At 37.8% G+C, this 23,569-nt stretch overlaps 1 protein-coding gene across 1 annotated transcript in view; it reads left to right on the top strand.

Annotated features, from left to right (window-relative positions):
* Positions 1-23,569, top strand: part of NRG2 (neuregulin 2) — a 243,759-nt gene that overhangs the window by 74,304 nt on the left and 145,886 nt on the right.

Below are 23,569 nucleotides of genomic sequence, written 5' to 3'. Positions count from 1 at the left end.
GTCAAATGCCATAAGAAGGGTGGGAATGTCAGGGACTGAGAAAAGATCATTGGATTTGACAATTACAAGATCTCTGGTAAACTTAGAGAAGTTTCACTTGTGTGATGAGATCCAAAGCCAGATTACAAAAGATTAAAAAGTGATTGGGAAGAAAGGAAGTGAAGGCAAAAAGGATAGTTGGCTTTTTAAATAAAATTTAACCTAAGAATAGGATAAGGGATAGAGGATGATAGCTTGAGGGTCTAGCTCAGGTTTTTGTTTGTTTTTAAAAGGAATAAATCTAATGAAGAGGAAAAGAAAGTTTAAGTGAAAGTATCTAGAGATTTTTAAATGTTCTTGAAGAGATTTGCATGGAGAGAGCTTGGGGAGAGGAAGTTGATACAGAGTTAGAGCCTTTGCATAAAAGGAGACGAGGTAGGTGGTGGATAGAGTTCAGGGCTGGAGTCAGGAAGACCTGAGTTCAAATGTGGCCTCAGAAACTTACTAGCCGTGTGACCCTGGTCAAATAACTTAATCCAGTTTGCCTCAGTTTCCTCATCTATAAAGTGAACTGGAGAATGAAATGGGGAATCCCTCCATATCTTTGTCAAGTAAATCCCAAATGGGTCACAGTCTGATGGTGCCAAAATAACTCGAAAACAAAAAGGAAACAGAGAAGGGGTTTTTGGCTTGGAATTAGACTTGGCCTGGGGAGTAGATCTGAGACTTTGTAATTTTTTTCCTTTTTTAATATGAATTTGACCAGCAGCAACAAACAAAAATTTTACTTTATAAAGAAGAGAAAAAGGCAGTTGCATGTGAAGCTAAATTTCTATTTCATCAAGAGTTTAAAAATGTATATTGGATTTAACATGATATTAAGCTGCCCTTGCTTGTCTTTGCTCCCTTATAAACTTCCTACTATTATCTTATCTGTATTATAAAAAAAAATCATTTACTCTCTTTTTCCCTCTTCCTCTTTCTCCTCCTCCTCCTTTATTGCATAATTAGCTCGAGTTATGCCTAAGAGGCACTATAATGACACCAGAGGTCTATTAGGGAGATTATTTTACATAAAAAGTTCCAAGTTCAGTCACAATGCTTCAGTCCTCCAGTTAGGAAAATCCCTAACATTTAAACAGAGTTTGGGCTTTCTCTCTAGCTTGATATTTATAGCTATCTCTAGTTAATCCTTGGCCCCTTTGTGATTGAGGCAAAATTCATTTCATTGGAAATATTTGGTTAATGAAGCAGAAGACATATTATATGCAAATCTTGTCCTTTTTACCTGTAGATAGACAGGCCTCAGGAGGGAAAGGTTGGGGAAGAGTGAATCCTCAGCCTGGGTTTTCTGTTCCAAAGTGCTTGTAGAATCAACGACTCTTACATTCTGCCTGAGCTCAGTTCTGCCTTTGCTCCTTAGTGGGGTGTTGAAATGCTTTATTTGCTCCAGCCTCTCAATTCCAGACCCTCAGATTTTCTCCCTCTGAATCTGAGATAGCTTATTCCTTTTATAACAGATTCTTAGGGGATGAGCCTAATTTTTTTTTAATAAAAAATGAACAATTTTTAAAAGATTTTCATAACCTGATGAAGAATAAAATGAACAGAACCAGGATAATGTCCATACAATCACAAGAACATTGTGAAGACAAACAACTTTGAGGGTTGTTAAAAACTATGATCTTTCTGGCTACTTTGAAAACAGCTTTTCTATCCATCATTCCATACTGATTGTAAGATCATGGGATCATAGATTTAGGATTGGGAAAGACCTTAAGGGGTCATCTGATCTAATGTGCGCAGTGCACAGTGTACAACTAGGTGTTACAGTAGATAAGGGTGCTGGACTTGGAGACAGGAAGATGTGAATTTTAATCCTACATTAGGCACTTATTAGTTTTAACCCTAAAGAACTCACTAAACCTCTGTCAGCCTCTCTGCAAAATTAGGAGAAAAAATAATATTTCTCAGGGTTGCTGTGATGATCAAATGATATAACATATGTAAAGTACCTTGCAAATCTTAAAACACTAATTATTAAAAGATAATTACCACTACCACTATTACCATTGTTACTACCATCATCTCTATCTCTATACTACCATTAATACTGATTTTGATGCAGGAATCTTTTGTTTGCTTGGCTCTGAGTTTCTTGTTCACACAACTTCTTTAATGAATTTGAGGTAGTTAGGCATCTGATTGTTTGATTCAGTCAAAAATATTCTTACTTAACAAGGTTAATTATTTTTAAGTGAGTGGGATAACCAATGGATCTTCACACAAGTCAAGCAAAACACATTTATACATTTTTGCCTGGATATTTTCCTGGGGTCTTTGGAATTTGTCCAAAAAGCTAGCCATAGCTGCTTTAGGAGTAAGAGGAAAAATTACAGAAAGGAACTGTACGTTGGCTTAAATGAAATCATTTTTGTAGGTGAGATGATCTCATCTATTCATTAGATTAATTTATCATTTCTAGCTGTGAGCCTAAATCTACATATATAGTTCTTAAATTGCTTCTGACTGCTTATTCTATATTGTCATTGTTATTATTTAGTTGTGTCTGATTCTACATTAGCCCTTGGTTTTCTCTATAAAGATAATAGATTGGTTTGACATTTCCTTCTCCAACATGTCCCCATTTTATAAATGAGGAACTGAAGCAAATAAAAATTAGATGATTTGCCCAGGGTCACATAGCTAGTAAGTGTAAGTGAGATCAGATTTGAATTGAGGTCTTCTGATACATAGCCATGATACATTCAAAATGGAAATCTTCCCCCAAATCTCCCCCTCTCCCAAACATCCCTGTTTTTATTGAGAACAGAGACATCATTCTAGTGACCTGGGTTTGCAACCTCATCTATGACTCTTCACTCTCACTAATAATCTGATAGCTAATCAATTCTCAATGCTTGTCTTTTTTGCCTGTATAACAGATCCCACATATGTGGCCTTCTATACATTTATACAGCAATCCCTCTGACTCAGTCCTTCTTCACTTTGCCTGGACTATTCCAATAGTCTCTTCATTGCTCTCCCTTTTTAAATCCACTTTTTCCCCACTTCAGTCTATACTCTACACAGATGCTTCCTGATCTAAAAACAATCAGTAATATTCCAATATATGGGTCTGACCGCATCACTCCCCCAATTAATAAACTCTCCCTGTGGCCTTTAAAATAAACATAACCTCTCCTTTTTAACATCTGAAGCTCTCCATTCTGCTTTTAACTTGTTTTTCTAGATTGATTTCATACTACTTCCCTTCATGAATTTTACATTGCAGTCAGATTGACCTACTTGCTCATTCTATCTTCTACCCATGAGCTTTTGCATCCATTGGCTGTCCTTTGGTGTTTCAAGTGCCCTTCCTTCTCCTCTCCACCCCTCCAAATCCCTAGTGCCCTCAAGACTCAGCTCCAGTTCTTTCTGCTTGAAGAAGCTTTTCCTGATTTCAAGTTGTTAGTGCTTTCCTGACTTGGTAATAATTCTGTACTTTGTATATATTTTATATTTCAATATTTGTATACCAGTAGTGTCCCCTCAGAAGAATGTAAGATCCATGAGGGCAGGAACTTTTGTCTTTTTATTCCCAGTATCTTACACAGATGGTACATAAAGCATTGGACTTAGATTTAGGAAGACTGGTTCAAATCTGGCCTCAGACACTTACTAGTTGTGTGATTCTGGGGTTTGCTTCAAGTTCCCTCATCTGTAAAATGAGCTGGAAAAGGAAATGGCAAACCAGCCCAGCATCTCTGCCAAGAAAACCCCAAATGGGGTCACAAAGTGTTGGACATGACTGAACAAGAATGACACTCAACTATGACATATGGATCCCTGTGCACCCTTAGAAAGCTACATATTAACATTATGTTCTAGTATAATTTTATCTATTTCATTAAATATTTCTTGATTACATTTGAATCTATAAGTCAGGAGTGTTGCAAAAGGCTATGTGTTTGATATTGTTGGCCTATAGCACTGAGAAATTAAGTGATTTACCTGAAATCTCAGCCAGGATACATCTGTAGCAAGACTTAAAAGCAAGTTCTCTCAGTTCTGAGTTTGCTTCTCAGTACGACATCCCATAATGTGGTATATAGACAGCTGTTCCTGAAGTTAGGAGGACTCCAGTTGAAATCTCACTTTTGACATAAAATGGTCTCTGTCCTTGAGCAAGTCATTAATACTCTCAATGCCCCCAAGAAACTCTCTAAGAAAAAGCTTTTTAACCTGGGATTTGTGAACTTGATTTTTAAAAAACATTCTGATAATTGCATTGAAATATGATTGATTTCAGAGGTCATTAGCCAAGCTAATATTAAAAAATGACAATTCTACCTAAATTATTCTACTCATTCACTTTATAGAGCTAAAAAAAATAACAAAAAATGCAATATGATTGATTTTCTTGTAATCTTATGTATCTTATTTTATGCATTTAAAACATTATGTAGGGAAATGGTCTTATAGGTTTCACCACACTACCAAAGGGGTTTATAAACTAAAAAGTGTTTAAGAGCTCTTGTTCTAAGAGTTTTGGAGGAAGTGCTGATCTGTAATTTCAGATCAAATTCATTGCTAGAAGTTTCTGGACATTGGCACAAATGCTTATAGAATGAAATTGAATGGAATATTGGGATAGCATACAGAGATAACTCAATGTCTCCTGTTAAATTGAGGAAAAGGTCCTTTTTGGGGGCAGCTAGGTGGCACAGTAGAGAGTCAGGAGGACCTGAGTTCAAATCTAGTCTCAGACACTTAACACTTCTTAGCTGTGAACCCTGAGCAAGTCACTTAACCCCAGCTTCAAAAAAAAAAAAAAAAAAAAAAATCCTCTTGGATTTCTGACTTAGATTGGGAACGGCCAAGATATTTTTTTAAAAGTGTCTTACTTGGTTCACAATGAAAACTGCTCCTCCTGTCAGGTGGACTAGTTGAGAAAAATTCTACAAAGCCTGTTAGGCTAAGCCCTAGGCCTTTATATCCTCAAATGCAAGGAAGTCACATCTTGTGACCAGGCCTGGAGCTCAGCTTCTTGTATAGTGATTTGCACAAAGCAAATGCTTAATGATTATTTGTTGAATTGTTCTAATGGGAGCAGAAGAGAGCTAAATTATGACTAAGTTCTGTGGCTCTTTCTCAATCCTTTTGTTTCCAGATGTTCAAAGAATAAGGGAAAGTTGGAGGATAATTTTTTAAATGGGGAGAAGAATATAGGAATGTGGAAAAGCTAGCATATGAAAGGCATTATATCTTTGTTCAGCTTTAACCAATCCCTTTATTTATTCCCAATAAAAATCCCTTTATTTCTAAATCTACTTATTTATTGCTTGCTCCACATTGCCACTTCTAGTCTTTGCTATCATCACTTAGCAACCTCTCATCCTTTGAGGTTGACTCTTTCCGAATTACACAATCCAAATCCTGCTTGCTATTTTTCCTCAGTCCTTGCATTATTCTTTCTCCTTTCCTAAAAAGTTAGATACCTGGCTCATAGTATTCCACTCTAACCCCAACTCCTGCTATATTCAACAAAAATGTTGATATTCCTTGAAACATCTTAAGCTTCCAGTCCCTTGAACTACTTAATTGGCATGACCTATTCCTTTTTTCTATCTAAGATACACTCAGGATTGCTCACATTCTTGTTGTTATCCACAGATTTTCAACTTCCAAGATCAGAAGCTTAGAAATTGTTTTTCCAAATAGTGAACTCTTAGCATTGTATATCTCCTTGTGCTCTACTCCCTCTGAACCTGTCTTCATCCTTGTAACTTTTAATCCCTTCACCCCTCCTTTGGATCTTGCTAGGCAATCACTAGTTCTCTCACTTTCTCCAAGGCAATCCTTTTTTATTTGTTTGTTTTACTTTTAATTTTTTAGTTTATACATATATATTCTTTTCTTTTCTTTTTCTTTCTTTCTTTTTTTTTTTTTTTACACATTTCCATATGAGTTATATTAGGAGAGAAGAATCAGAACAAAAGGGAAAAATTATGAGGCAGAAAAAAAAGAAGAAAGTTGAAAATATTGTACACTGATCTATATTCAGTCTCTACAGATCTCTCTCTCTCTCTAGATATGGATGGTGTTTTCCTTCTACAATCTTGTATAACTAAATTGCAGAGAAGAACCAAGTCTTATCAACTATGATAATAGTTGATCTCACACAGTCTTCTTGTTTCTGTACACACAAAGCAATCCTTTAATTAGCCAGCTCAGCTTTATACATATGAAATCATGCAAAACATGTTTCTTATTAGCTATATATTTTTTTAAAAAAGCAAGAAAAATAAAGGAAGTGAAAAACAGTATGCTTCATTCTGCACTCAAGTTCATCATTTCTCTTTTTGAAAATGGACAACATTTTTTATCATGAGTTCTTTAGAATTGTTTTGGATAATAGTCTTGATCAGAGTAAGAAAATCTTTCACAGTTGATCATCATTACAATATTTCTATTACTGTATACAAGTTCTGTTCTGTTTACTGCACTTTGCATCAGTTCATGTGTTTTCTCAGGTTTTTCTGAAACCATCACTTTTGATATTTGAATGAGATGTCCTGTTAAACTTATTCTGAAGGCAAACTTCACATATAAGAAACCAGAATTTATTATGCTTCCTTCCAAATTCACTCTCCTACATTGCCCTATGGATTTATTGAATACCAACAACCTTCTAGTCACTCATATATGTTGCTGAAGCAAACATCTTTCAATCACCCAACTTTGCAACCTCTTTGTTCTTAACTCCATGCTTTTCCTCAACCTCTTGCTAAAATTTTTCATTTCTACTTTTATAATATCTGTCATATATATCCCCTCTCTCTGTTTATACAACCTTCAGACCATCACCTCTTGTCTGGACTTCTAATCTACTTCTAGTCTTTTCTCACTCTAATTTATTCTCCACATAATTGCCAAAATGTTCTTAAAATGTAGCTCTAATGATGTTATTCACCTATTTGACAAACTTCAGTAGTTCCCTATTGCATCTAGAGTCAAATATTAAATCCTTTGTTTGACATTTAAAGCTCTTCACAACCTGATTTTTTCCTATCTTTATAGACTGCTTGCATTTTATTTCTCTTTATGCACTCTATGATCCAACCAAACCAACTTAACTTTCTCTTCCTTGCATAAACACTCCCTTCTCTTTTCTTTGGACTTTTGCCCTGGTTGTTCCCCATACCTGAATGCTCTATCTCTTAAAGTTGCTCACTGCTTTCACGACTCAGGCCAAATGGCATCTTCCAGAATAGGTCTTTTCCAGATCTTCCAGCTACTAAAGCCATCACTTTTAATACTGTTGTTCAACTGATCAGTATATATTTCAATATGTATATCAGTATGTATTTCGTATACAACTATTATACATATCTCCCTCATTAGGATGTAAAATTCTTGAGAAGAGACACTAATTTTGCCTTTCTTTGCATTCCTAATTTGCTACTATGTGGTACAATGTCTACCACAAAGTAGGCCTTTAATGTGTGCTTGTGAATGATGAACTATTGAATGAAATTCAAGTCATTAAGTCAGTGAGTATTTATTAAACATCTGCTATGTGTAAGGCACTGTGCTGAGCACTGGAGATACAAAAAAAGCCTCCTTTCCCCTCCACCATAGTCCTTTCTCCTAAGAAGTTCATAAGTCTACTGGAGGAGACAAAATGTAAACAACTCTGTACAAACATGTTATATATATAAATTGGCAGAATTTTCAGAGGAAGGACTCTGAGGTGAAGGAGAAAAAGTTTTCTTGTGGGAAAATCTTGCAGAAGATAGGGACTTTAGCTGAGATTTGAAGGAAGCACAAAGAGACAGAAATGAAGGAGGGATTTTTTTCAGGTATGAGAAATAGCCAATGAAAATTCTTGGAGTCAGGAGATGTAAATTCCTTTTAAAAAAAAAATACATGCAAGGATAGTTTTCAACATTCACTTTTGCCAAACTTTGTGTTCTTGTGTTCCAAATTTTTCTCTTTTTCCTTCCTTTCCCCCTACCCAAGACAGCAAGCAATCTGATATAGGTGAAACATGTGCAATTCTTTCCATATTTCCATGTTCATCATGCTGCATAAGAAAATCTGCTCAAAAAGTAAAAAACCACAAGGAAAAAAACCAGCAAACAACAATGACAAAAGAGGAAAATACTAAATTATGATCCACATTCATCCTCCACAGTTATTTCTCTGGATGCAGATGGTATTTTCTATCACAAGTCTATTGAAAATCTTTTGGATCACTTCACTGTTGAAAAGAGCCAATTCTATCACAATTGATCATCACATAATCATGTTGTTGCTGTGTACAATGTTCTCTTGGTTCTGCTCACTTAATTGAGTATCAGTTTGTGTGTTTCCAGACTTTTCTGAAATCAGCCCACTCAGCATTTATTATAGAACAATAATATTCCATTACATTCATATATCATATACTATATAATTTGTTCAGCTATTCCCCACTCAATTTCTACTTCCTTGTCACTCTAAAAGGAGCTGCTACAAACATGTACACATGTGGATTCTTTCCCCTCTTTTATGCTCTTTTTGGAATATAGACTCAGTAGATATACTGCTGGACATTAGGGTATGCACAGTTTGACAGACCCTTCCAAATGGCTAGAAGATGGAGATTCTTGTGCAAAAACATCTAGGAAGCTAAACTCACTGGATCAAATGGTACATGGGGAAGGGAATTAAGTTGGTAGAAGTCTGGAAAGATAGGAAGAAATTAGAGTATGGGGATTTTTAAAAACTATTTGATTTTGGAGGTGATAGGAATTTATTGAATAGGAAAGCAACATGCACTATAGGAAGATCACTTTGACTTTTGAACAGAAAACAATGGAGTGAAGAGAGACTTGAGGAAGGGAGATCAGCTAAAGCTCTTATGCTAGTCCAGGGGATGAGTGTGATGCAGGCCTGTACCAACCTCATGGCAATGTCAGAAAAGAGAAGGGGGTATACATAAGAGATGTTAAGGATGGTATAAAAGACAGGAGTTGTCCATTGATTGGATATGGGGGTAAAAGAGTGAAAAGTTGAGGATGACAATTAGACTGCATTCCTCCGGTGGTGATATCCTTAACAATAAAAGAGAAGTTAGGGAGAGGGGAAAGTTTGGGGGAGTTAATGAGTTCAGTTTGGAACAGAGTGAGTTTAAGGTATCTATCAGCATCAAGTTCAAAATATCCGATAAGCAATTGAAGATATGAGAATAGAATTAGGAGAGAGATTAAAATTGAATAAGTAAACCTAAGAGTCCCTTGCATAGTGGTGATAAATGAATCTTTTAGAAAATAGGTAGACAGAGGAAAGTATGAGTTGAAAGTTTTAATATGGATCCCCTTTTCTGCTTTGACTTACAATTGGTATAAACTAGACAGTTATGAGGACTTTGATATTGTAGACATAAATTATATAGTTTATATAACTTAGCTATATAAGTGTTGGTTATTATTAAGGAAGCTGAGCTCTACCCATCTCTAGCTTCTTCCCATGACCTTCTAAAACCAAATCCCCAGAGTCCTGTAACTAAAGTTTATTCCAAAAACTTGGAGCTGGAAAGGACCCCAGAAATCCCCAGGAACAGTCACTTAATTTTACTGATAAGAAAACTGAGAACCAAGGGAGGTAATCTAGACAAAATCCCATCAGGGGAAAAACCAGAACTCTTAAGTTAACCAACTCTTCCTCTCAACCCTTAGTGCAGAAATACTTTCCTTTTACTCACTGAGTATCTGACCTAATATATTTGCACACAGCTTACAGCTATATGCAACAATATGTTAAAAACATTAGGGAGATGATCATAGAATGAACAAAGAATAAGGAAGCATCCTCCCCAAATCAAGTGCCATGTCATATAGCAATAGCAGCAGCAGCAGCAGCAGCAGCAGCAGCAGCAGCAGCAATAATATTGTTTTTCAGTCATTCTTCAGTCTTTGTGACCCCATTTGGAGTTTTCTTGGCAAAGATGCAAGAGTGGTTTGTCTTTTCCTTTTCCAGTTCATTTTACAGATGAGAAAACCAAGGCAAATAAGGTTAAGGGATTTGGCCAAATTCACAGAGCTAGTAAATGTCTGAGGCTGAATTTGAATTCAATTTTTCCTGACTTCAGGAACTATCCACTAGGCCTCCCAGCTATTTCTTGTTCTGTTTTCCCTATTCTCAGTTAGGTGGCAGTCCGAACTCCGTGTTCCATCTCAGTCACAGAGGAAATCTTCAGTTTTGGTGAGGGAGACTCATGTTTCTATCCCTTTCAGCTAAGGTCAGAGGGAATAGAGAAGAAAGAACTAGGCTAGAGCCCAAGAATGCCCTTCCTGTCATGGTGCCAACTGAAACTCTACACAGATGGTACTGATGCTCCATCTGGCAACCCTCTACCATAATGAGGTGAGAAGAATAGACCACAGTGTCCACCCTCCTTTCAGAGAACAGACCAGGAGCACAAAGCCTGGCTTCTACTTTAGCCATTGCTTTGCACTTTCCAGCAGGAAGTTTATATTGTGTGTATCTCTTAGGCTGATGAGTTTGACAACAGATGGAATAGATAGGGAGATTCCCACTCTCTAGAATGGTGAAATGGGGTGGGAGATACATGCTAGGCTATCTCAGGTAGTCTGCCTACACATCCCTGTCAGGCTTCAGCCAGGATTCTAGGAGACATGGTGGTCAATAGGATGCAGACCTAGAGAAATGTTGACCATCTTCAGTAGTACTGGGGGATGGAAGTGAGTGAGGGTGGGAGGCAGGAAGAGGATAGGTGATCCAATTGAACTAAAACCAATGAATATGGAACTTGTAGGGCTAAATTTGACTTTCAGCCTAAAATCTCTGCCACATGACATTGAAATTAGCCTGAGAGATTCCAGAGAGCACAAATATGTGAACCTATAGCATATATACATGACGCACACACACATACACACATACACACATATATGTAGTCCAATATGTACATACATATATGTTATAGGTTAAGCAAAGATTTAACAAAATGTTTTCTCCTGAGACAAATTGGCTCTCCTAGCCCCAAAGAAGCTACTTTGTTCTTCTCAAAGACATGCTCACTGGTCTTGAAAAGGCTTCAAATGCTATTTTGTTTGTGGAAGCTGACTGTCTTTCCTAGGAATACACCCCAGTACTCAGGAACTTACTAACCAATACAGAACCAACCCCTCCTATTCCCCAAGAAAACTGCCAGGAGCTGCTCCAAATTGAAAGGGAACCAAGAAAATTTGAGATTTAGAACCCACTCTTCCTATCACCCAAACACTCAATGTGCAGCTTTTGGGAACACATTCTTCTCTCTCCTCTCTACTACGAGTTGAGTTATCTATAGCTTAAGATTAGAGATAAAAAGGCCAGAAGTGGAATCAAATGGAAATAGAAACCAGTAGATCAACAGCAGTGTTGGTAAGATAAATTGGAATCAGGGGTGTGGAACTTGCAACCAACCCTAAAAGCCCTAGTGAATCTTTAAGAGCTGGGAGATAACAGTCATTATGAGATGATTGGAAGTCTGAAAGGCAGTCTCTTCCATTTCTTGCTGTAGTCCAAGAAAGTGGGACTGGGACAGATTTTAATATTTTTCCTTTATTATAGGGAAAATTGAGATCCAACAAAGACATGGATTCTTATCTCCTCTTTTCCCTATTCTCCATAAGAAGATGGTGATAGAACCAAGCTTCAGGAGAAAGACTTCATAAAATTGAAAGAAAAAAAAATCTAAAAAAACAAGAAGAAAGAAACTGGGTGTGGAGGCTTTGATCTCATTGCTCATATTTAAACAAAGAGAAATGTTTCAAAAGAGCTAATGAATAATGTTGACTAAGTAAATTCTCATATTTTACAAATGTTGCTTTGGTTAGATGTGAGCAATCATTTCCACCACAATATTCAGTGTATTCGCCAAAGGGTAATTTTGTTATAATGAACCAGCCTTTTGCCTCCTTACTACCTCTTGTTTCTCTATATCTTCTCACTCTCCCTCCCCCTAACCACTTAGGAGAGAAATCTCTTCTCCCAACTTTGTCACAAATTAGGCCACAATCTAGGATTATGTGCTGAAGAGGAGTAGAATGGGTACAGTACCCCAGGGGAGAGAGAAACCAGTCCAGAACTTCAGAATGGATCTGGTCATTTCAGTGGACATGGAGGTGGGATGGAGCAGAGAGTGAGATGAATCTTGGTAGTCCAGTCTGATCTGATGCTGAAAACTATAGAGTTGATTATGGAATCCTAAAGGTTAGACCTAAGTTTCCATTTTGAGTCTTGTATTCTCATGCCTCAGCATGTTTGTTTGTTTTTTGATAGCAAGGAGGCTAGCCCATCCTTGAGGTGCAATAAGGACCACCTACTGGTTGCATGTGGCAAGCTTGGATTAAGGAGTTCCTTGTATACCAAATGATAATTGAATGTCCCTGGGATCCTATGTTGTTTCCCCCTTCCCTTTGTCAGAGAACAGGTCTTTTTAAAATCCCGAAAAATAGATATAACCTATCCTGCTTATAATGTTCTCTAGGGAAAGTGATTCCATAGTTTCAGTCTGCATTTAAGACTTCCCAATTCTCAGGAAGTTTTTTTCTTATGATTACATTCATTCACAATGTGGCTTGAGCAGAATTGGAGAATGGCTGGGTACCCATCTTTAACTAATAACCCTTCAAGGAAGTGAAAGATGGTGACCAAATAACCCTTTAACTGTATTTGCTTTGCCTGTGATTTTGGTGGGTGTGGGTAAAGAGGTAGACACTTGTGTTTAAGTATTATTTGCCCACAAGTAGCCTTATCTAAGACATTATTGGGGGATAGGAGGCATCCAATATCTCCCTCTTTCCCTATTTTCCAGAATAAATCAATAAGCATTTAGTTAGTGCCTACTTAATATGCCAAGCATGGGGGTTACAGTGACAGTGAAAACAGTCTGCTTTCAGAGAGCTTACATTCTGTTGGGAGAGGGAGCATGCACATCTATAAAGATATAAAAGACACATGCAAAGAAGATAGAAGGTAACCTTGAATGACAAGATAATGACAACTAAAAAGACCAAGAAAGATCTTCTATAAAAGGTGTTACTTGCTAACTGAATCTTGAAGCCAGGAATTCCAAAAGGAGAGAGATCATGGGGATAGTCAGCAAAAAATAATGTCCATGGGAGATTGCATGTCATGCATGAGAAAAGGCAAATTGACCAGTATGGCTGAATCATCAACCTACTATCCTCCAGATTATGATACTTTACTTTGTTTTCTAGTTAATTAATTAATTAATTTATTAATTTTTGATGCATATTGCTTTATGAATCATGTTGGGAGAGAAAAATCAGAGAAAAAAGGAAAAACCATGGGAGAGAGAAAAAACAGAAAAAAGAAGTGAGCATTGCATGTGTTGATTTACATTCGAGTCTCCTTAGTTCTTTTTTTTGATGCAGATGGCATATTCTGTTCAAAGTCTATTGGGATTCACACAACACCATACACCAAGATAATGTCAAAATGGGTTCATGATCTAGACATAAAGACTGAGATTATAAATAAATTAGAAGAACATAGGATAGCTTACCTTTCAGACTTGTGGAGGAGGAAGGAATTTGTGACCAAAGAAGAACTAGAGACCATTATTAATCACAAAATAGAAAATTTTGATCATATCAAATTTAAAAAATTGTATAAACAAAACTAATGCAAACAAGATTAGAAGGGAAGCAATACACTGGGAAAGCATTTTTACAGTCAAAGGTTCTGATAAAGGCCTCATTTCCAAAATATATAGAGAATTGACTCTAATTTATAAGAAATCAAGCCATTCTCCAATCGATAAATGGTCAAAGGATATGAACAAACAATTCTCAGGTGAAGAAATTGAAACTATTTCTAGCTATATGAAAAGATGCTCCAAGTCATTATTAATAAGAGAAATGCAAATTAAGAAAACTCTGAGATACCACTACACACCTCTCAGATTGGCTAGAATGACAGGAAAAGATAATGCAGAATGTTGGAGGGGATGTGGGAAAACTGGGACACTGATGCATTGTTGGTGGAGTTGTGAAAGAATCCAATCATTCTGGAGAGCAATCTGGAACTATGCTCAAAAAGTTATCAAACTGTACATATCTTTTGATCCAGCAGTGCTACTACTGGGCTTATATCCCAAAGAAATACTAAAGAGGGGAGAGGGACCTATGTGTGCCAAAATGTTTGTGGCAGTCCTTTTTGTAGTGGCCAGAAACTGGAAATTGAGTGGATGCCCATCAATTGTAGAATGGCTGAATAAGATGTGTTATATGAATATTATGGAATATTATTTTTCTGTAAGAAACAATCAGCAGATGATTTCAGAGAGGCCTGGAGAGACTTACATGAAGTGATGCTAACTGAAGTGAGTATAACTAGGAGATAATTGTATACCACAACAAAAATATTATACAATGATCAATTCTAATGGACATGGCCATCTTCAACCATGGCCATCAGTTCCATTTGTTCAATAATGAAGAGAACCAGCTACACCTAGTGAAAGAACTATGGGAAATGAGTGTGAACTACAACATAGCATTTCTACTCCTTCTGTTTTTGTCCATTTGCATTTTTGATTTCCTTCTCAGATTATTTTTACTTTATTTCTAAGTCCGATTTTTCTTGTGCAGCAAAATAATTGTATGGTTATGTATATTGTGTTTAACATATACTTTAACATATTTAACATGTATTGGTCTACCTGCCATTTAGGGGAGGAGTTGGGGGGAAGGAGGAGAAAAGTTGGAACAGAAGGTTTTGCAAGGGTCAATGCTGAAAAATTACCCATGCATATATCTTGTAAATAAAAAGCTATAATAAAAAAAAATTTTTTTTAAGTCTATTGGGATTGTTTTGGATCACTGAATCACTGAGGAGAAACAAATTGTGTACAATGTATTCCTAATTCTGCTTCTTTCACTCAGCATCAGTTCATGCAAATGTTTCCAGGCTTTTCTAAAACCAGTTTGTTCATCATTTTTTATAGAACAATAATATTCCATTATCTTCATATACTACAACTTGTTCAGCCATTCTCCAGTTGATGGGCATCTACTCATTTTCTAATTCTTTGCTACCACAAAAAAAAGCTGCTACAAACATTTTTGCACATGTGGATCTTTTTCCATCTTTTACAGAGATGTCCTTTCCCTCAAATCCTTTACAGAGAGCTCACCCAACATCCTGTGGCTCTTTCTTTAGGTTTCCTAATGTTTTCCAAGTACCAATGACATATAATGGTTGTCCATCTGCTACCTGTCTTGCTTGATACATCACCAACTGGCTCACCTCATTTTCTGGTCATATGTCTCATTGATGATACCATTTATGGGGGGTGGAGCCACAATGGCAGAGAGAAGCCAGGAAGATTTATACCATTTATTGTGCACAGATTCTGTTGGAAATATGCTGATTTACTTAAGCCCACGATGAGTCTCTCCCTTGGTCTCTGTGTGACTCACAGGTTAGTTCTTCAGAGACTTTAGTATTCCATGATTCACAGACATAAAACATCATCAGGAGAATATTCAAGTATTTGAAGCATACCTATAATTTTCATCAGCATGAAGAATTTCCAGTATGAGCATTTCTTCTCCCAACTATCCATAAGTCATAGCAAGCTCTTTGTGGAACATAGAAGTTAAATGACTTATCCAGTTCAGTGGAAATAGTATTGGAGGTAAGATTTGAACCTGGCCTTTTCTGGTTTCAAGTCCAATACTCTACTCACCATGCTAGGCAGCTCTCAATTTTATATATATATATATATATTTTTTTTTTGCTGAGGCCTTTGGGGTTAAATGACTTGCCCAGGGTCATACAGCTAGGAAGTGTTAGTGTCTGAGGTCAAATTTGAACTCACATCCTCCTGACTTCAGGGCTGATGCTCTATCCACTGTGCCACCTAGCAGCCCCCAGACACTTCTCATTTGAAAAAAAAAATTGGTATTGAAAAGATGTTCAATCCCTTTGTTTCAGGGGAAAACTTGACATAGAAAGCATTATAATTTCTCAAATCTATTCTAACTTGTCCCTTTGTTTTTAGTTCTGGGTTCATCTCATTGACAATCTGCAATATCTGTCTAAGATCTAAGTACAGCTCAACAAGCTCTCCCTCCATGTATATGCTGTGGTCTAGATAATGAACATCCTTCACCTTCTTGGTTTTTCCTGGACCTATTGAAATCCTCAACTTCTTGGAATGGTTGAGGATTTAATTTATGATGCTTTTGATGTTCAAAAGCTTGACACAATCACATTGTCACTTACCACAAGAGTACCTAGAGGAGTTTATCATGTGGAGCAGGGATTCTTCACTTTCTTTGATTTATAGATCCCTTTGTTGATCTGGTGATTCCCTTTTTAGAATAATGTTTTTAAAAGCATAAAATGAAATACATGTGATTCAATAGACAAATCAATTCTATTGAAGCACAATGATCAAAATCTTTAAAAAGTAAGTTCATGGATGCCAGGTTAAGAACTGCAGGGAATCCTTTTTCCATTTGAGCTCTACCTGAGCCTTCTTCTGGAACAGTGGTAAATATCTTTGGTGAATACATGTCTTCCTCTTTTATACCTTTTTTGATATTGATATTTGATATTGATACCATTTCAATTGTGGGCTCTATCAAGGAAGTTTGGCTTGTATTAACATACTTACACTTTCTACCTCCCTGAAACGTTGTGGACAATATGCTTTGGAAACTATAAATTATACAAATGTGAATGACAGTAGTTTTATTACTTTTCAAAGCATTGCCATCTTGTTCTTTGGTGTCCTCTCTAGCCTAGGCCTAAGTACAGAATAGGAACTGAATAAATATTTACTGAAATCTTCCTGATAAGACCAAATTGCTCAAGGGCTCAGTGCTCCATGAGGACACAAACAACGTGACCACTGCACCAAGGCTCAAGTTCCTTTTTCTACTGGAAGCCTTTCCTATTTTTCCCAGTTGCTATAACCCTACCTGTAATATATATAAAGTTTTGTGAATTTTAAAATTATATATAAATGTCTATTACTATTGCTATTAGTTCCTCCCCAATTACCTAGCATTTATTTTCTTTCTTAAATATATGTTGTCTGATTTCCTTTTTTGCTTCTGTTACATTTCCATCCCCAGGTGTTCAGGAGATGCTTATTGATTAATTGATGGACTTGGGAGGTGAAGTTTAACTCACTAATTTGCTACTTTAGTTCGGTACTTTTCTCTTAGGCTGTAAGCTCCTTGAGGGCAGGGACTGTCTTGTGTTTGTTTATTATTATATCATCAGTACTTAAGAAAATGCCTGGTGAATAGTAAGAACAACTACCTCTGAGATCATGAGCAAAGCACTTAATCTCTGTGAGCCTCAGTTTCCTTATCTTCACTATGAAGGAGGAGAAATAGTTTCCCTTCTAGCTCTGGATTTGTGCTCCTATCATCTCTGATGGAATGATTATGGATGTGCTCCCAGTCATGCCTTCATTTTCCACCAGGTGGCAGGGCAGTGCCCTTGTATGCGGTTCTTCGGGTCACTTTTCCTCTTCTCACCACCAGGTGGTAGAGTAGCACGCCTGTTGGGCAAGCCATCTCTCTCCAGGACTTGCTCTTGGTTCTTGGGCTAGCAGAGCATTTCTTAGAGTTGCTAAGGCAGCAGTAAAAAGTTCTCATGAAAACTGGCTCATGGAAACAAAGCTGGGCTCCTTTCTGGGCCTCCCAGAGAGCCTACTGAAGATTGTGATTTTCCTCCCTACTCTTCTGGATCTACCAGCCTGGATTAGGTTTATGACAAGTCCCCTAGGGCCAGAAGGGATGCTAGTTTTTTCAGGTGATTGACAACAGCCACCCAGTACAAAAGATGACCTTCTATTCCACTTCATCTCAGGAACATGCTCTTGTTCTCTCTTGCATAGGTTCTACCTTGCTGTTGCTGTGGACTGCCTCCTCCCCCTAACCCCAGAGCTCAGCAGAGAGACAGTGAGACTTTTTTTTTTTAACAAGGTCATACAGAGGACTGACAGGCCCCTTAGAGGCATTCCTAATTCTTTTTTTACTGGTATTCTCAGGGAAAGTCAAGAGTGATGACCTCATCTTTCCTTCTTGAATGTGATGTGGTAGAAATGTCATTAGACTGGCAGTCAGGAGACATTGATTTTAGTCCTGCCTCTGCCCAACATTGTGACCTTGACTCGACCGATCTGTGCTTCATCTATAAAATAAAAAGTTTTGATTAGATTATCTCTAAGATTCTGCTGGCTCCCAACATTAGATGATGATCTGATTTTCCCTGTTTCCCTAGGGATCCGGACGGGGACTTCCCTTTCTTTATGATCTGCTTCTCCCTTGACATTACATGTCTCCTCTCCTGATCCCCTGCAGACAATCCAGCATTCCAGATAACTCTTGGCCCTTTGTTGATGTTTAGTCTTGGGGGAGAGATTCTAAGGAGATGTTCTCCCACAAGGAATAAGGGTGTAATGATGGGAAAGAGGCTGCCCAGCTGGTACAGTGCCAGGGAAACTGGGCACTTGGGGGTTGCTGGTGCTGATGGGTGTTGGAAAGCTTCTTTGCAGAAGTTTCCCAGCTAGTTCTGCAATCTATTCTAACATCCTTTTATTTGGGAACAAACATTTATACTATTCTCATATGTATATTTCTAGGTGCTATTAGCCCCCCCAAAAAACACTGCTCTCACACTACAATCCTTCCTTAGGTAGCAAAAATTCATCGTTTTTATTTGGTCAACAAACATTTATTATGGGTCTACTCAGGGGTAGACTTAGATACTTCTAAGATTTCATCCGAGAGTAGGATTAGTAATAGAATGTGTGGGAGAGCTATAAATAGAGACAATCTCAGGCTTTTCCTGAGCATCTTCTTCAGTCTGATGAGGGTGGGAATGCCCTAGAATTCAATGGTTAAGATCCTTTGAGATATAAGGTCATTGCAGAAAAGGGGAAAATAGTATGTCAGTGGAGATGGCCCAAATGGGGATAAAAGATGTACTTTTGGCCCCATACAGAGAGACTTCAGCAGTGGAACATGAAGGATGCAGTTAATAATCCTAACACTTAGCAAACAGTAGTTACTTGGTATATAATAAGTGCTTAATAAATGTTTATTGACTTGACTTAGAGTAAGAGATCCTGGAAACTCCATTTATCTGCTTTGCTCTTCCACTTCTCATATGGGGCCATGAAGTGCTTTGTTCTGATAACTGAGAGACTGAGCGAATTGGAGATCTTTAGATGTTGTATATAGTAGGTAATAAGTGTTTATTAATTGATTGATTATCCAAAAAAAACAAGGCCACAGTCTCACTTCATCCTCCTCTGATCTGAGGAGTATGTGGAAGCAGGAAGCTTTCTTCCCCCTCAGTCCAAGTCTTTGGGAGTCTTCCTTTGTTCCTAGCCCCCAACTTGGTTTGTCTCTCTGATGTGTTATTTGACTTAGGTTATGCTTTGGGCTTGGCAAAAGAAAGGTCTGCTTCCTGAGAATGCTACCCATAGCTCCAGCATTTCCATCTTTTCAAAGAATTCAGTGGACTTCTGTAGATATACTTGTCATTGCCAGGAACTTAAGAGAAGTTTGAGATGGGGATGCCCTCCCTTGGAGACCTTTGTTGTGCCAGATTTTCCCACTTGGAAAACATGACAATTGGAAATTATGAAAGGGAGGCTGGAGGAAGAGTCTGCTTTAGGTGGCCTTCTAAAGATATCTGCTGTTGATTCCATTGTGAGCTGGTCATCATCTTTCTACCTTCTTTCAGCTCACCCCAAATCAATCTCAAAGACCACTTGGGCTCCCAAGAACATGCTTCTGGTGCCCAAAGAAAGGTAAGATGTGTGGCAGAGTGCCAAGTTTGAGAGCTAGTCTTGAGTACTGGACCTGACTATGTGGAGTTATGTTCCCGTCCTGAAGGAATGCTCTCTTACCTCCCAGAACTAACAATAACTCCTCCTTCTGATCAAGCCACCTTTGTTCTCTATCAGCTGGGAGAATGGATGCCAGCCCTAGGTTAGAGGTTCCTACTGGCCTGGGGCCAAGAGCTGTGTTGTATTTTTGTCTCTCTCCTGGGGAGACTTAGTGTGTCTCCTGACAGACTGACACAAACCATCTCTGGGCACAGGTAACAGTTGCAGGAACTCCATACAGTCCAGCTTTCTCAGCTGCTCAGGGAGAGAAGGACCATGGAGTTAGGGCAATGGGAAGAATCTGGGGCTAGCTCCCGGGAGATGGTGTGCTGTCTGCTGACACTTTTACTTTGAACAGAAGAAGGATATAGTGGAGAGTTGATTAGCAAGTCCCTACATGAATTGTGAGCCCCATCTGGTACTAAGAATGAAATATGGCTATAGTCTGTACACAGACAAGTGAAAGGGGATGTCCCTCTGCTCAGGGACATCTTAGGTACCACCTACAGCTCTTACTCTAAAAGTGCATGTACAGTTATGAATTTGTGTTTATAAACATGTGGAATTCTGAGTGTGGGTATGGGCATGGGGATTTTTGTAGAAAATTTACTCTTGTAAAGTGAATTTCTGTATTGACTGGGAAAAGATTGCATGTTGTTGTGAGTCAGCCAGAAGAAATTCTAGAAGGTCATAGTAGGTTTAGAATTTAGCAATTTTTGTGAATGGATTTCCTTGACCTTTGTTTTTCCTCCTTAACTCCCTCCTCTTGCTTCCTGATTTCTGCTGAGGGCTATGGGAGGGGATCAGGACCTGGAAAGCTTTTGAGTTCTGACCAAGGTGGAACTTGGGCATTAAACTGTTATTAAACTTATCTAAGTATTAGAGAAATGGGAAAATGGGCAGCATAGACAGAGTTTTTAGAACAGACTTCTCATTTTTCTCTCCTTCTCTTTTCCTGGTTTGGGAATAATAGACCTTCAATCTTAGATTAGGAGAGAAGGAAGCAACTAGAAGAAATCAGTTTTGAACAAAGATGAGGTGCTTTGTGAATAACCCCCTGCTGCTATTCAGCGTTCCTGTCTGGATGTAGTTCCACATGTCAAGAGAGAGAGGGAAAGAGGTGGAGAGAGGAGAGGAGAGAGAGAGGGAGAGGGAAAAAAGGAGGGAGAAAGGGAAAGAGGAGGGAGGAAGAGAGAGAGAGAGAGAGAGAGAGAGAGAGAGAGAGAGAGAGAGAGAGAGAGAGAGAGAGAAGGAAAAAAAGGAAAGGGAGAGAGATGGCGGAAGGGAAAAATGTATACAAAGCATTTTGCAAACCTTAAACTACTTCATAAATGTCAATGTTATTATTTCAGGTCAATCAAAAGACAGTGTATAGACCCATGGTGGGTGTAAATAGGTTGCTACATGTTACTAGCAATGAATTGTGTGCAAACAAACAAACAAACACAAAAACCAGCATAAAGGTTTAACCAAACAGAAGAAATGGAGAAGAGCTCTCATATAGAGAAGAGGTGCTGAATTGGTATCCTCATAATGTCCAAAGACCTGAAGGAAGAGCGTCCATTTTGAGGAGGGACTCAGGCTGGTCATTCTTCCTTTCTCTCCAGTCTTTACTTCTGACTTTCTGAACTTTGCCATCCTGCTTCAGTCCCTGGGAATTTTCTTATCCTAGAACATCCCTCTTCTATACCTTGCCTTCTCCCACTGGTGAGTTCCTCTGGGATCTTTCCATTTTGAGCAGGGGCCCAGCCTGGTCATTTTCCATTCCCCTCCTGGTTTTGCTTCTGCCTTTTAGACTTTGCCCTCACATGAAGACAAGGCTTCCTTCTTTCCCACCCCATCTATTCAGCTCTCTTTTTATGTGTTGTTTTCTCCAAGATGGTATAAACTCTTTGAGAGCAAAAACTGTCTTTCTTTTTTCTTGTATCCCTAGGGATTATCACAGTGCCTGGCACATAGTTAGGGCTTAATAAATGCTTGTTTCCTTATTCAGCAATTTGCGTGGATTCTCTTGGGGGAGATATATGGGAGAATATGGATAAAGGTCACAGAAGTTAAGAAGGCATGGACGGATTGCCATCTGCACCACTGAAGGGAATATCAAGGTCAATGGACTCCCTGTCATCTGGAGGTTTCATTGGTATCTCAATCTTAACATGTCTAAAATGGAATTATCTTCCCTAATCCCCTTCCCCAATGTGCCAGTTGCCCAGCTTTATAAGCTAGGAGTTACCTCTGACTTCACCCAGTCATTTATTAAGGGGGTCACTTATAGAGTCTGCAATTCCTACTCTGTCTCCCCCGAATCTATCCACTTTTCAAAACCATTGTTTTTGTCTGATTATTATAACAGTCTTTTAATTGGTTACATAAGCTTTCTCGTCAATCAATCAATCAAATCTAACAGTAACAATAATAACCAGCATTTATATAGTGCTTATAGGTTTATGAAATGCTTTACATATTATCTCTTTTAATCTTTGCAACAACTCTGCAAGGTAGGTGCTATTATTATCTCCATTTTATAGATGAGGAAAGAAGCTGAAAAGAGTTAAGTGAGTTGTCTAACATATTGTGTCTGAAGCAGAAATCAAACTCAGGTCTTTCTAACTAAAAGCTCAGTTTCTATGAACTGTACCACCTGGATGCCTTTATGTCATTCTATGTTTATTAAATACCTAGTATGTGTGGGTATTGTCCTAGGAGTTTGGGGATGAAAAATATAAAGGATAAAACAATTCCTGCTTTCAAAGAGTTTACATTCTTATCTGATCTACATAGCAGACCCGTTAATATTCCTAAACTACAGGTCAGATTATGTCATTCCTTTACCCAAGAAAATTCATTGGTTCCTTATTGTTTATAAGATAAAACACCAACTCCCCAGTTTGGCATTTAAAGCCTTTCATAGTCTGGCTTCAGCCTATCTCTCTGGACTGATTACACATTACTGCCACTCATGCACTCTGCACATTCCAACCAGATTGGCCCAAATGCTACTCCTCACATACAGCATTCCATTTTTTTCCTCCTTCTCTCTGCATCTTGGAGCTTTCCTAGCTCCCTTCAAGGCTCAACTCAAGTACCACTTACATAGAGACCTTTCATGATTCCCCCAGTTGTAAGTCCTGTTTTCCCCCTGCCCCAAATAATTGTTTTTTGTTCCAAATCATTTTGTATTTATTTTTTATAAATCCTATATTTGTTTATCTCTGTGTTATGTTATTTGCTACATTAAAAGGTTAGCTCCTTGAGGCCAGGACTGTGTCATTTTTGTATTTTTGTCCTTGTCACCTAACATAATACCTGATATGCATAGTAGATGCTTAATGCTTAATTTTGCTTTAGTGATGAGATCATATATCCATGAAAAATTTTTTACATTCTTTTTTCTCTTGAAAACTATTGATATTTTTAATTTGTATATCATTTTCCTGTATGTGTGAAATATATCATATGTAAATATGATATACACATGTATAATAAATAAAAATATATATCATATATATATATATATATAAATATATATATATCTTCTTCCCTATCCCAAACAATGGTCTCTATAATAAAAAATAAGAAAGAGAAAATAAGGTGGTTCATCAGAACTAACCAACACATCTACCAAATTGGAGAATATATGGACAACCT

This window comes from Sminthopsis crassicaudata, chromosome 2 (assembly GCF_048593235.1).
Source record: "Sminthopsis crassicaudata isolate SCR6 chromosome 2, ASM4859323v1, whole genome shotgun sequence".
In the NCBI taxonomy this organism is placed as follows: Eukaryota; Metazoa; Chordata; class Mammalia; order Dasyuromorphia; family Dasyuridae; genus Sminthopsis; species Sminthopsis crassicaudata.
Note: the sequence above shows the minus strand (reverse complement) of the source record. Positions and strands in the feature narration are given on the sequence as shown.